Source organism: Pezoporus wallicus, unplaced genomic scaffold, assembly GCF_028554395.1.
Source record: "Pezoporus wallicus isolate ANWC-B61680 ecotype Strahan unplaced genomic scaffold, APGP_CSIRO_Pwel_v1 contig_593, whole genome shotgun sequence".
Classification (NCBI taxonomy): Eukaryota; Metazoa; Chordata; class Aves; order Psittaciformes; family Psittacidae; genus Pezoporus; species Pezoporus wallicus.
Window position 1 is genome coordinate 7276642 of NW_026642342.1, and position 13343 is coordinate 7289984.

A 13343-nucleotide genomic window follows, 5' to 3' on the forward strand; every position below is an offset into this window, starting at 1 on the left:
CTAATACTCCTTCTCCTGCCCTCTCCACAGGGCAAACTACAGAATCAAGTAGGTTGGAAAAGACCTTTAAGATCATCCAGTCCAACCATTACTCCAGCACTGCCACTAACCCATAGCCCTGAGGCCTAGTCTCCACGGTGTGTGAACACTTGCAGGGATGGTGACTGCAGCCCTGCCCTGGGCAGCCTGTTCCAACGTCTGAGCACCCTCTGGGGAAGGAATTGCTCCTCAGCTCCATCTAAACCTGCCTTGGTGCAGCTTGAGGCCATTTCCTCTTGTCCTATCACTTGTTTCTTGGGGATAGACCAGCCACCCCTTCTCTCTTGCAGTTACCTCCCAACATCTACCTTGAAGAAAAAGGACAACCAGCTCCACCCAGCTCTGCAGCCTCATGTGTGAACAAACTCTCCTTCCAGCTCCACCAACACGGGAGCCTCAGCACCATCGTGGCCATCACTGAGTCCCACCAACAAAGCAAGAGCTGGAAACAAGAGGCTCTTCCCATTCCAGTCTCAGCCACCCCCTCAAGCTTTGTGTACACAAACACATACCCCAACACCCCAAATTAAGCAGTGCTTTGGTAAAAAGCAAGGCAGGGCTCCTTGGTGCATCCCTGCCATGCCAGGATGGGGCCCAGAGGCAAAGCACCCTTTCAAACCATGCCCTACAAGTGGAAATCCGTCACGGAGCAAGCAAGGTGGCTACAGGCCTCCTCCTCTGGCAGCAGGACAAGGCCTGGCTCCGCAGCACCAGCCCGGACTCCCCGGGAGGGTGAGCACCCACCGGAGGCTTCCTCCTTCCCCGGGGCAGGGCTCCCTCCGCCCCACCTGAGGGTTTACAACGGGGAAGGCCATGAGGGATGAGGCAGCCCCGGGACTTTACAGGGCTCTGCACGGCGACGAGCCCGGGGTGCACCGGGCCAGGCCCCAACCCGCTCACCGGGCGGCGGAAAGAGGCGCGGGGCAGCTCCCGGGGACTCACAGTAAAGCAGGGCTATGGATGTCAATAGAATGTCGCCAAAAAGAAGCAAGATGTACAGACACTGAGTGTACCAGTCTTGCTCTAATTACTATCTATAAGCATAGCTCCTACCTATAAACTAAGAGATTAGGAACTTTGCCTCTATAGGTTTTATCAGTAAAGCTTACCTGGAATGGTTGTTAATAATCTTTCACAAGCTATATACTCACTCCCCCTTGTGGTTCACATGCTTATAGACATTTAAAAACCACATGCAGGAGGGCATTGCTGCGAAAGAGCTAAATACAAATGTTTTCATGTCCAGTCAGCTTTTGGTATTAGTCCGTCTTCAGCATTACAAAAAGGATCCAACCACATCAGTAACTATCACCTTTAAGGCATAACTCCTCTGGAACAATACGCAGAAAAAAAACCCCCAAAAGAATACAAAAGTAAATATTCCACACAGGAGACACAGCTCAGCAACAGCTAAGAAAAAAATCAACACAGAATTTGTTAGACTACAGTCAGATCTTCGCTGCTGTTAACAGTTTAAATATCTCACGTGAAAAGGAGTAAAATTCTATGTGGTATTCATACCTTTTATATATATATATATATATATATATATATATACACACATATATACATACACACCTATCCATATATGTATATAAAAGCCTACCGTAAGCTCCAAGAACTCCAGCTGATACTATCACACAAAGACAGCTTTTTTCTAGCGTCAACTGACAAGTATTTGCACAGAAATTGAAAATGGAAGGAAAATCAAACTGACTGTACAAGTAAATTAAGGTTTATGCCCTTTACTGCTCAGTCCACACTCAAATCTTCACATCCTTTTCATTACAGCTGGAATTGCTCTTGCCAAGGTAGAGAAAATATTCACTACCATAGTATGGCAATACTATAATTCATCACCTTTCTTTCTTCCCCACAAGTATCACTTTCGTGGGAAACTGCATGTTCTTTTCTGTCAAACGAGGCAATCCAGTGTCTACTGCAATGCAATGGAGTGGGTCCAGGATTACACCTTGGCTGAATCCGGTGCAGGAAAGAATAGTTTGTCAGAAATGATTAGTCACTTCAAAAATCACAGTATTTGACAGAAGAGAAAACAACTCTGCAACAAGAGGATCACAAATCAAGGTGAAGCAGACAATGTCTCAACGTCTTAAAAGTAAAAAACACTCTTGTTTTTTAATCTTTTAAAGTGCAAATGCATGCCACCATTTTGTAATATTTCCTGTCACCAACACTGTCATTTTGATGTGGAGATATTACCAACAGAAGCGTACAACTGCCAGCATTTGAGAGCCACAGGCATTAATATTTTGGTGAAAAAGGGTAATTAATCTAAATCCAAGTTCCACAAGATCACTAGAGACAAAAATCATAGAATCATAGAATAATTAGGGTTGGAAAGGACCTGAAGATCATCTAGTTCCAACCCCCCTGCTGTGGGCAGGGACACCTTACACTAAATCATATCACCCAAGGCCTCGTCCAACCTGGTCTTGAACACTGCCAGGGATGGAGCATTCACAACCTCCCTGGACAACCCATTCCAGTGCCTCACCACCCTAACAGGAAAGAATTTCCTCCTTATATCCAATCTAAACTTCCCCTGTTTAAGTTTTAACCCATTACCCCTTGTCCTATCACTACAGTCCCTAATGAAGAGTCCCTCCCCAGCATCCCTACAGGCCCCCTTCAGATACTGGAAGGCTGAGGTCTCCACGCAGCCTTCTCTTCTCCAGGCTGAACAGCCCCAACTTTCTCAGCCTGTCTTCATACGGGAGGTGCTCCAGTCCCCTGATCATCCTTGTGGCCCTTCTCTGGACTTGTTCCAACAGTTCCATGTCCTTTTTATGTTGAGGACACCAGAACTGCACACAATACTCCAGGTGAGGTCTCACAAGAGCAGAGTAGAGGGGCAGGATCACCTCCTTCGACCTGCTGGTCATGCTCCTTTTGATGCAGCCCAGGATTCGGTTGGCTTTCTGGGCTGCAGGCGCACACTGAAGCCAGCTCATGTTCATTTTCTCATTGACCAGCACCCCCAAGTCCTTCTCCGCAGGGCTGCTCTGAATCTCTTCTCTGCCCAACCTGTAGCTGTGCCTGGGATTGCCCCGACCCAGGTGTAGGACCTTGCACTTGGCATGGTTAAACTTCATGAGGTTGGCATCAGCCCGCCTCATAAGCGTGTCGAGGTCCCTCTGGATGGCATTCCTTCCCTCCAGGGTATCAACCGAACCACACAGCTTGATGTCATTGGCAAACTTGCTGGGGGCGCACTCAATCCCACTGTCCATGTCAGCGACGAAGATCTTGAACAAGACCGGTCCCAACACCGATCCCTGAGGGACACCACTCGTTACTGGTCTCCAGCCAGACATTGAGCCATTGACCACAACTCTCTGTGTGAGGCCATCCAGCCAGTTCTTTATCCACCGAGCGGTCCATCCGTCAAATTGATGTCGCTCCAGTTTAGAGACAAGGATGTCGTGTGGGACAGTGTCGAACGCTTTACACAAGTCCAGGTAGATGACATCAACTGCTCTACCGGTCCATCAGTTCTGTAGCCCCATCATAGAAGGCCATCAAATTGGTCAGGCAGGATTTCCCCTTAGTGAAGCCATGCTGGCTGTCACCAAGCACCTTGTTGATTTTCATGTGCCTTAGCATGCCTTCCAGGAGAATCTGCTCCAAGATTTTGCCAGGCACAGAGGAGAGACTGACTGGTCTGTAATTCCCCAGGTCATCCATTTTCCCCTTCTTGAAAATGGGGGTTACATTTCCCTTTTTCCAGTCATCGGGAACTTCACCTGACTGCCATGAATTCTCAAATATGATGGCCAGCGGCTTCGCAACTTCATTCGCCAGCTCCTTCAGGACCCGTGGATGAATCTCATCAGGACCCATGGACTTGTGCACATTCAGATTTTTAAGATGGTCTCGAACCAGTTCCTCTCCTACAGTGGGCGCAAGGTCTTCATTCTCACAGTCCTGCATCTGCCTTCCAAGACTTGGGTGGTGCGGTCAGAGCCTTTGCCAGTGAAGACCGAGGCAAAGAAGTCATTCAGAACCTCAGCCTTCTCCAAATCCTGTGTATCCAGTTCTCCCGAGAGCTTCCTGAGGAGGCCTTCCTTCTCCCTAGTCTGTTTTTTTATTTGCTATGTACTTGTAGAATCCCCTCCTGTTATCTCTAATACCTCTAGCTTTTAATTCTAACTGGGCCTTAGCTTTCCTAACCTGGTCCCTAGCTTCCCAGACAACACCCTTGTACTCTTCCCATGCCGCCTGTCCTTGCTTCCACTTATTATAAGCCTCTTTTTTCATTTGAATTTTCCACAGGAGCTCCTTATCCATCCAAGGAGGTCTCCTGGCCCTCCTGCTGCACTTCCTTCTGGTTGGGATGCAACACTCCTGAGCTTGCAGCAGGTGATCCTTGAATATCGACCAACAGTCTTGGGCCCCTCTGCCCTCTAGGGCTGTATCCCATGGAACCTTCCTAAGCAGGTTCCTGAAGAGGCCAAAGTCTGCTCTTTTGAAGTCCAGGGCAGTGAGCTTGCTGCACGCTCTTCTCACTGTCCTGAGGATCTCAAATTCGAGCATCTCATGATCGCTGCATACAAGGCTGCCCTGGAGAGTCACATTTCCAACGAGCCCTTCCCTGTTGGTGAGTACGAGGTCAAGCACGGCACCTCTCCTTGTCGGCTCCTCTATTACTTGCAGAAGGAAGTTGTCTTCTACACAATCGAGGAACCTCCTGGATTGCTTGTGCCGGGCCGTACCGTCCTTCCAACAGATGTCAGGGTGGTTGAAGTCACCCATGAGAACAAGGGCCTGTGAGCGTGAGGCTTTTCCTATCTGTCTATGGAGTGCTTCATCCACAGGTTCTCCTTGATCAGGCGGTCTGTAACAGACGCCCACAGTAATGTCCCCCATAGCTGTTTTCCCTTTAACCCTGACCCACAAACTCTCTGTGGACTGCTCACCTGTCCCCAGACAGAGTTCCATACTCTCCAGCCTATCCCTAACATAAAGGGCAACTCCCCCTCCCCACCTGCCAGGCCTGTCCTTCCTAAAGAGCCTGTAACCTTCCATTCCAGCATTCCAGTCATAGGAGCCATCCCACCATGTTCCTGTGATGCCTATTATATCATACCCCCGTAGACATGCACACATCTCTAATTCCTCTTGTTTGTTCTCCATGCTACGGGCATTTGTATAGAGGCATCTGAGCCGAGCTCCAACTGAAGCCGGCTCATCGGCTGGAGCGGCTGGGATATCTCTACATTGCTCCAAGCATTTATTATAGGTTCTGGCAACTGACTGGGTGTGTTGGGATGGAATGATGCCCCCCTCCCCCAACACATCTAGTTTAAAGCCTCCTTGACCAGTCTGGCAAGCCTCCTACCAAAACTGTTCTTTCCCTTCTTTATCATCAGACCAGCTCCACCAGCCCCCACTACACCTGGCCTATAGGCTTGGGTCCCGTGTTCAAGACACCCAAACCCCTGACTATGACACCACCCTTTTAACCAGTTATTAACCTGGCTAATCCTCCTAGCTTTTTTTAGGTCCTCCCCTGTATCCTGGAGAACTGACGAAAAGACTATCTGAGCTCCAGAGCCCCTAACCACCTCCCCCAGGGCTCTGTAGTCCTTCTTTATGTTCCCCAGGCTACTACTATCTATATCCCTAGCACCCACATGGATCACCAGGAGTGGGTAATAGTCTGTGGGACTTACTAGAGCAGGCAGCCTCTCTGCCACATCCCTGATCCGTGCCCCCGGTAGGCAACACACCTTCCTTGAGATGGGGTCTGGCCGGCAGACGAGTACTTCTGTCCCTTTCAGTGCAGAGTCCCCTACTACTACGACCCGCTGCTTTTTCCTGGCATCACCAGTAGAGATCTTCTTTACCAGGGCATCAGCCGGCTGTTTCTGGTGCGAGTGTGTTTCCTCGTTAGCCCCCCTGCAGGACAGCAAAACGGTTCTGCGTGGGGACAGCGGATTTAGAGGGAAGCCCCTTGCTTTTGGTTGTCCTTTTCCTTTTTTTTTTTTTTTTTTTGTCACTAATTCTCAGCTTCCCAGGTTAACGGCCTCCTTCTTTCCTTCATGAGGTAGAGGTGAAGCTCGAGGCCCCTGCACAGTTTGGGCCAGGAGCAAGCATTCCTGCTTACTCTCAGCTTCCCTGACATCTCGCAGCTCAGCCACCTGCTGCAGGAGGACCTCCACCAGGGAGCACCGAGTGCAGCCCTGCCCATCGTGCACCCTTCCCTCACCAGACCAGTGCAGGCACTCTCTACACCCCGAGCTCTGCACTGCAGCCTCCCCTCTCATCGCTCTGTCTGGGTGCCTACGCTGGCCACCGCCGGGGCAGCCAGAGCAGAGTTCCCGGACCGGGCCCTGATCATACGATGAGTGCTCACCACCCCGCTCGCCTGCCCGCGCGAACTGCCTCGACCCGCTCTGTTTGCCCGCTCTGCAAACTGCCTCGCCGCGCTCCTGGTCCCTCGCGCTCCCTGGGGCAGGTTTTTAGCCAGCCAGGGCTGGTGCCGCTGCTTCAGGCTCCGCCCCGTGCGAGTCAGCTGCTCGCTCTCGTCAGCTGAGCTGCCGGCTCCTGGGCAGGTCCTGTCGAGGACTCGAAGCTCCCTCGGTGGCTCCTGTCACTAAATATTACTTCGTACCTCAAAACTTCTACCCATGTTTTACATTCAGACCTTTGTAGCTTATGTTTCACGTATGTGAATAAGGCTAACAAAGATACTGAAAAGGTCGCCTAAGTATCCATTGCCACTAGTATTACTAGTGATGCTAAGGAAACCAATGCAAGGTAATTTTATAGACACTTTTCACCTCAAAGCTCAGTGCAATCTCAGTACATGTAGTGGCTTTTGATGACTCCAGATCAGACATAAGAGTTAATGAGAAATAATACAAGAAGCAGAATACATTAACTGGGTCAAATTCATGACAGGACAGATGTAAGATTAACCCTTAACATGCAAACAGAGATAGTGCATGCTGCTCTAAGAATTAGCAACACTTTAGATTTACCAAAGCATATTCAGCATTACAGAACATGCTCCACAAGCAAAAAATAACCTAAATTCCATTTCAACATCAGGAGAAAGGAATGCAAGAGCCACTGCTAAATGACTTCGCAATAAAGGCCAGAATAATTATAGAGCCGCTATCCGGTTGACTGAAATCATATGAGAATTCACAGAGAGAAAAAAGCGCTCCCCACAGGACGCTGAGAAAAAAAAAAAACAAAACCAAAACACCCCTCCCATAGCAAACACAACTTTACAAAACCCAAACCAAGCCAAAAACCCCAACAATCAAATATACATAAAAGAAGTGAAAAAAACACCACCAACAAAAAAATCCTCCAGAAAACACAAGACATCTCCCCCCCTTCCGATCTTTGAGCTAATCAGGGCATTCAGGAATTGGGGGCTGGGAAAGAATAAAAAGCCCCAAACAACAACAGCTAACTTGGGAACCTCTCCAGTTGGAAAACATGATCTAGGACAGCAGACAGAAAAGTGTGCTGTCTTGCAGAGCTGTAGAATCAGACTTCCTGCATATTTACTGCAAACAGCAGCTGGGATTTTAGTCATTACTTTGCACCCAAATCATTACTGAACTGCTTACTCAACCATCTTTTCAGAGATTAGCCTGTTGGTCAAACAAAATCCAACATGAGAAAATACTGAAACTTGGATGTCAGATTCCATCATCAATTATGGAAAAATACATTCTAATAAATAATACAAGTTTTTAGTAACTCCAAAGAAGTAGGGCAAGATTCTCATAATGATTTTAGGGTAAATGACTGAGAGCTGCTGAATTTCAACTACGTATGTAGCACCTTAAATCTTTTCTGAAATCTTCTTGGGCTGCTGAAAGCTTTTAAGAATAACTATAATACATACTTAAAGAAGTAGTTGCCCCTTATAAACAGAAAAAGGGCATATCTTATAAGCAACTTTACTACTACCAAAACAGGATGAAAAGTACAAGACAAGATGATATAAGTTACTGCAACAGCCAAAACTTATCCCACTAGAAAATTAAATCAAGGTAGGGAAATCTTCCCTTCCCATTCTGTGTCCCTGCAGAAAAAAAAGCAGCTAACTCCCAACCGTCAGACTACAGGCTTTTTATTAATACGAAGGTTACAACAGAATTATTATGAAAAATGGATTTTACTAGCCACGACCCGATTACAAAAATACACACTGAGAGGGGTTTTCCTCCAGAGGGCAGTGTGTAACTACAACTACCGATCAAGCATCAGACCTGAAAGTGTTCATTGTGAGACAGGTCAATTCAGGTATTCAACATTACATTAGCTCTAACAGGATCTTATATTTCTGATCTATATACAGCTTATATACAAGAGGCAACTTCTGTGTAGTGATGTTTCTCAAGCTTCTGTTCCTAGTAAATAGAGAAACATGGGGAAAAAGTTAAATATCTATGACTGAACACCACTGACACCGGTAATGATTATTTGAGTTGGATGACAAAACCAGAACGAGAGAGAGAGAGATGTGTAAAGACAGTCAGCTGTATGAGTATACTCCTTTTCTCCTCAACTAAATATACTGCATCTGATAATTCCACCTTGTGTCATGCTGTTGCCCTTGCTGCAGTTGAAAAAAGGAGGGAAAAAAAACCAAACCAACACATATGCACACAAGGATTCAAAAGGAGTCTCCTGATCATTTGGTGCCTTAGGGTCAGGCATTCCTCAAAGCTCAGATACTTCATGTATAACACTGTCAAACAATGCATAAACCCAGCGAACTTACTGCTCACAAGTCACAACTCGCATCTCAAGAGGCAAGTCTCCACAGGAGAGTGATACGCAGCAGCTCATGAACAGGTATACACTGTACTTGGCAACTTCTCCAGTGGAGTGGGGATTTCTCTAATATATATTTCCATGTCTAAAAAAGTCTCCTTGCAATGGAATTCCAATGTCATCAGGAAGAATTTTTTCCAAAACTGTAACTACTTATCATGCTGATGCAGATTTTTTCCCCCTAAACTTTCCCAACCATCCATACACACACAAACTCCATGTTTAATAGTACCATATTATCTCCTTGGCACAGCAATTAGAATGCATTAGAATATGAAAGTCAAATATTCACATATATATTTTACTGATATCCACAATATTATTCATTTGTGCAATCAAGTGCATAAACTGCATCAATAAACCTCATCACCTGATTGAAGTCCTCTGAAGCTGTACAAAATTCACAAAATATTGTTCTACCTTGCAAAGCTATAAGCAATGGCCAATAGATGAGAATGTCATAAAAAATGGATTTTTAGTTGAGTTCACAAAAAGACAGTAATTTCTATGCCAGTTTGCTTTCTAACAAAATCAAGGAGGAGTAAAAACAGGGAAAAAAATGAACACTGTGGGGCAAAGACAAACAAGAATCTTTCAGTAGAGCTCAGAAGGGAATAATTTTTTTCTGCAGCTGTAACTTCCTTAGACCACTGACAGCTTTTTTAAAGTCTGAATCTAAATACAAACTTCCCTTGTGATCACGCTGAGCAGATAATCAGTCATAAATTTGGGGATTTTTCTGCTTATAGATCAAACTCCAAAACCTCAGGCCATAATAAATAATACTCATCAACTCATTGGTGCTATATACTATCAACTCATTGGTGTATTTCTGTAATCATTAGCACTATTCCCACAGGAAATGTGAAAGGAGGAGGGAAATCTGGTTTTCTTTCTTCCACCCTGATAACAGCCTTAATGACTACAGCACAGACTTCTATTAGAGGATCCTGAAGTATTTATAGTGAATAGGAATGGGATAGAAAGCTATCTTTAGTTCACATGAGCTTGATGAAAATGACTCACAAGAACTTTTCTGACACACTCAAATCTGCCAGCACTTGATCCTTTCTCCCCTGCAGGAGTCTGTTCTGTGGATGTGCAGACTCAGGGTGTGGGAACAACCTGCTGAGACTACCAATGGATCTATTATTTGGCTCATAAAACTTGTAAAAATCTCACAGAATGTACAACGTGCTATTGTGTCTGTAAATCTCTTTCATGACTTGGTTAGCAGCCCGACTCAAAGCAGTCTGGCCTGTTTTCACTTCTATCATAAAAGGGGTTTTTTGAAAGAGCCATTTAACTGTGACCACGGTTTCAGCAAGACTGTGAAGACAAAAGAAGGGCTGAAACCATATGGACGCTTCAGTATTCAGGCTTCAGCAAATCAGTACTTTTTCCTTAGAACTTGTTTTTGTATAATTAGCTTTCTATGTACTGAATGAACTAATACATCAATATTCAAGGTGCAGGAAACTGCTATTTGTTACCCGTAATCTACATTAAATTTTTAGAAACCATAGTGTGCCTATAGCGAGCATTCTCTAATAAAAAGCCTTCAGAGGATTAATGTAATAATCAGCCCTTTCTGTCTTGTATCTTGAACAGAACAGACCAGGAGAAAAAAACAATTTATTTTGCCTTTCCTCTGTCCAGAGCATTTTGAAATACAAGGAATTATTTATGTTACTTTTAGTCACCAGATTGTAGCAAGTAAAGGTTTGTATAACAAGCAAATTGATACACTCAGCTTTTAAGTTTGCCATCAGTCTCTGTGACTTACACAGCAATGCTTGTCGTCACTACTGCCACAACAAACACCATCATATTCTTTTTACTGAGAAACACACCACATTGGATCCAAAAAACCCAAACAAAACCCAAAACTGTGTTATTTTTTCACAAATCTGAATCGATTTTCTGCATTCTATTTACAGCAGAGTCCAGTTCCCCATCAAGAGCACATTCTCAACAAGTATTAATTACCGTTCTTATGGGACTCACAAGAAACTCAAGTAGTATGCTGCAGGATCAGCGTGGCTAAGGGCAGGCACAACTAAGACACAGCTCAAGCAGGGCCTGAAGGCCCCAGTCTGAGCTTAAACGGAGCCCTTGCTCTGTGGGTGTGGGTGCAAGTCCTAAGTGAGGCTGGTCAGGACACTTAAGGCAAATGAGTGCCCTCAGGGCCCTGACAGTACAATTTGCTTGGGACTTTAACTCTTGGGTAGAATCACCAGCAGCCAGACCACCCTAATACAATTTAAACCTGTGGCATGTACTACTTGAAAGAAAATCTGCCTTGTAAAAACATGCATTAAGCCAAAATCTCTTTAGAGATGAAACACTAATTGCTATTGAGACTTTGTGTACAATTAGCTTGTTCTAGTTTTGAAGTATGCTTGATACATCATACACAACATTCAAGTTTGTGTTTTCAGTCAGTCAATCAACACTTCTCTGCCTAGAGACATTACTAGCTATATTTTCCTGGGCATCAGAAATATGAATCTGTTTCACAGAACTTCAGTATCCTGAATCAGCAAAATCAGATTCCCAAAAGTTCTCATTTTCTCCCTCTTCTCATACTATCACTTCATTTAAAGGTGTTTTTTTCACCACTTAAGCATCACCCATCAAAGCCAACAACCAAAGCCGTCAACTGGCACCAACCCTCTTGCTCAAACTAAGTATGTACACATTATATGGCAAACTTGTGCAAATGGCAATGTTGGTGCAAGCAACATTGCAAAATGCTAGAAATCTATTTTTCAGCTTTGTAACTTGAGCAGGTCAGTGTTCTGCAGTTCATACCAGACTTAAGACTGCCATCAGAATTTATTCAAGAAGCTGGAAAATTTATAAACATTAATGTAGTAATTACTACAAGGTGAGTTATAGAAGACAATGAACATGTATTTACTGAAACTTTAGTCAGCAAAGGAGGTTGCAAGATCCTGTTATGAACTCAGGCACATCTTTTACAGTCATAGTAAACTGTTAACAAATTACTGGTAAAAGGCCTCCTTTATTTGGCATTAATGATAATTTTTTTGGAGTAAGAATACATTTCTGAAAACAGTTTTATTACTAACCTGGACTTTTACAGCCAAAAAATGTTGGGGGGGCTAGTAATGTCACTGAATTGGGGACAAAACTCATAGTTCTCCAAAGTGAAGGCACACACAGGAAAAAATGAAAGAGGAAGGAGAAAAGAAGGCGACAGTAACCCTTGTATTCTCCCTCACAAGACTCTTTTCCCCAGGCTTTCTGCCCCGACATCAAAGTTTTAATAACTAAGCTTAGCACCAGTGCTATTGACAAGAGTCCAAGACAAGCTTCTACTAGAAGAGTTGAAAAGATCAGAAACCACATTTGTAATATAGAACTTGCTGCAACAAGACAAGACACACATATTGATGAATTGGCACATGAAACCTCTGCCTTCTCCTTGGCCGTATTATTCAAACTGTAACAATGTACTCTATATAGCACAGTGCAAGATAGACAGTAAATTAAATAGGGCAATTAACATGTCCACCACTTAGTTGCTTTTGGCATCCCCTCTTCTACAGTATTCTTCAGAAGGCTCTTGGCCTCCTCTGTCTCTGCTACTTTACCATATCCCAACTTCAGGCTGGAATTGAAGCCAGGGACCTTGCAACACTGAGCTTTTTAGAGCAGAATTCCAGCAGCAGTCCTCAGAGTCCTCTGGCAGTCCCTTTTCCACAGACCTTTGTGTTCTGTTCTTCCTGTTCTCTTCTTTGAAATCCTAATTCCTACCTCCACTCCAACCCTAGGCATAAAATCCAGCACAGGACCCCTCCACACTTTCAGGCAAATTAATTATTTGCACTTGCCTTTGGCAGTGCCCTCTCAACGCTGCATTACATATTCCTAGTTTACTTCTGTGATCAACCTGAATGAACCCTAACGTGGACACTCTGAATTTCCATCAGCTATGAACACCCACAGAGGGAATTCTAGCAACAGAACCCAGCTGACTGTCTCTCAATCTCCTTCCTGATCAAATCTCTAACCTGAAGTAGAAATTCAGGTGTCTGAGAAATTCAGGCTGTGCACATGAACAGGTACAGAAATACCCTACATCCAAGGTTAACCTTTTTTATCGGACACTGTTCAGAGGATTACTGTCTTCAAAAAGAAAGGGAACAAAGCCCAATAATTAAAGAAGCCCATTGTTGAGAGACGTAACATAGAAGCCAGATCTTTTCAAGGTTCTCAGAAATAATATTCACTTAAATGAAACATGTTGAAAGCTACTAATTCAGTGGAAACTGCAGCACTGCAAGAGACTCTCAATGCAGAATCACATGCCTAAAGCGCCTTCCAAATTTTATATATTGCCAATTCAGGACTGATTTTTCAATAAAATTCATGAATGCTCCAGAATGTTTTATTTATTCTAATAAAATACACATTTATTATATTTATTTTTTCAGCACTTAGATCTTGTA

The 13343-nt window shown here is 44.5% G+C and overlaps 1 protein-coding gene across 3 annotated transcripts in view; it reads right to left on the reverse strand.

Annotated features, from left to right (window-relative positions):
- BCAR3 (BCAR3 adaptor protein, NSP family member) overlaps positions 1–13343 on the reverse strand; it is a 97954-nt gene that overhangs the window by 27716 nt on the left and 56895 nt on the right. The window lies entirely within an intron of this gene.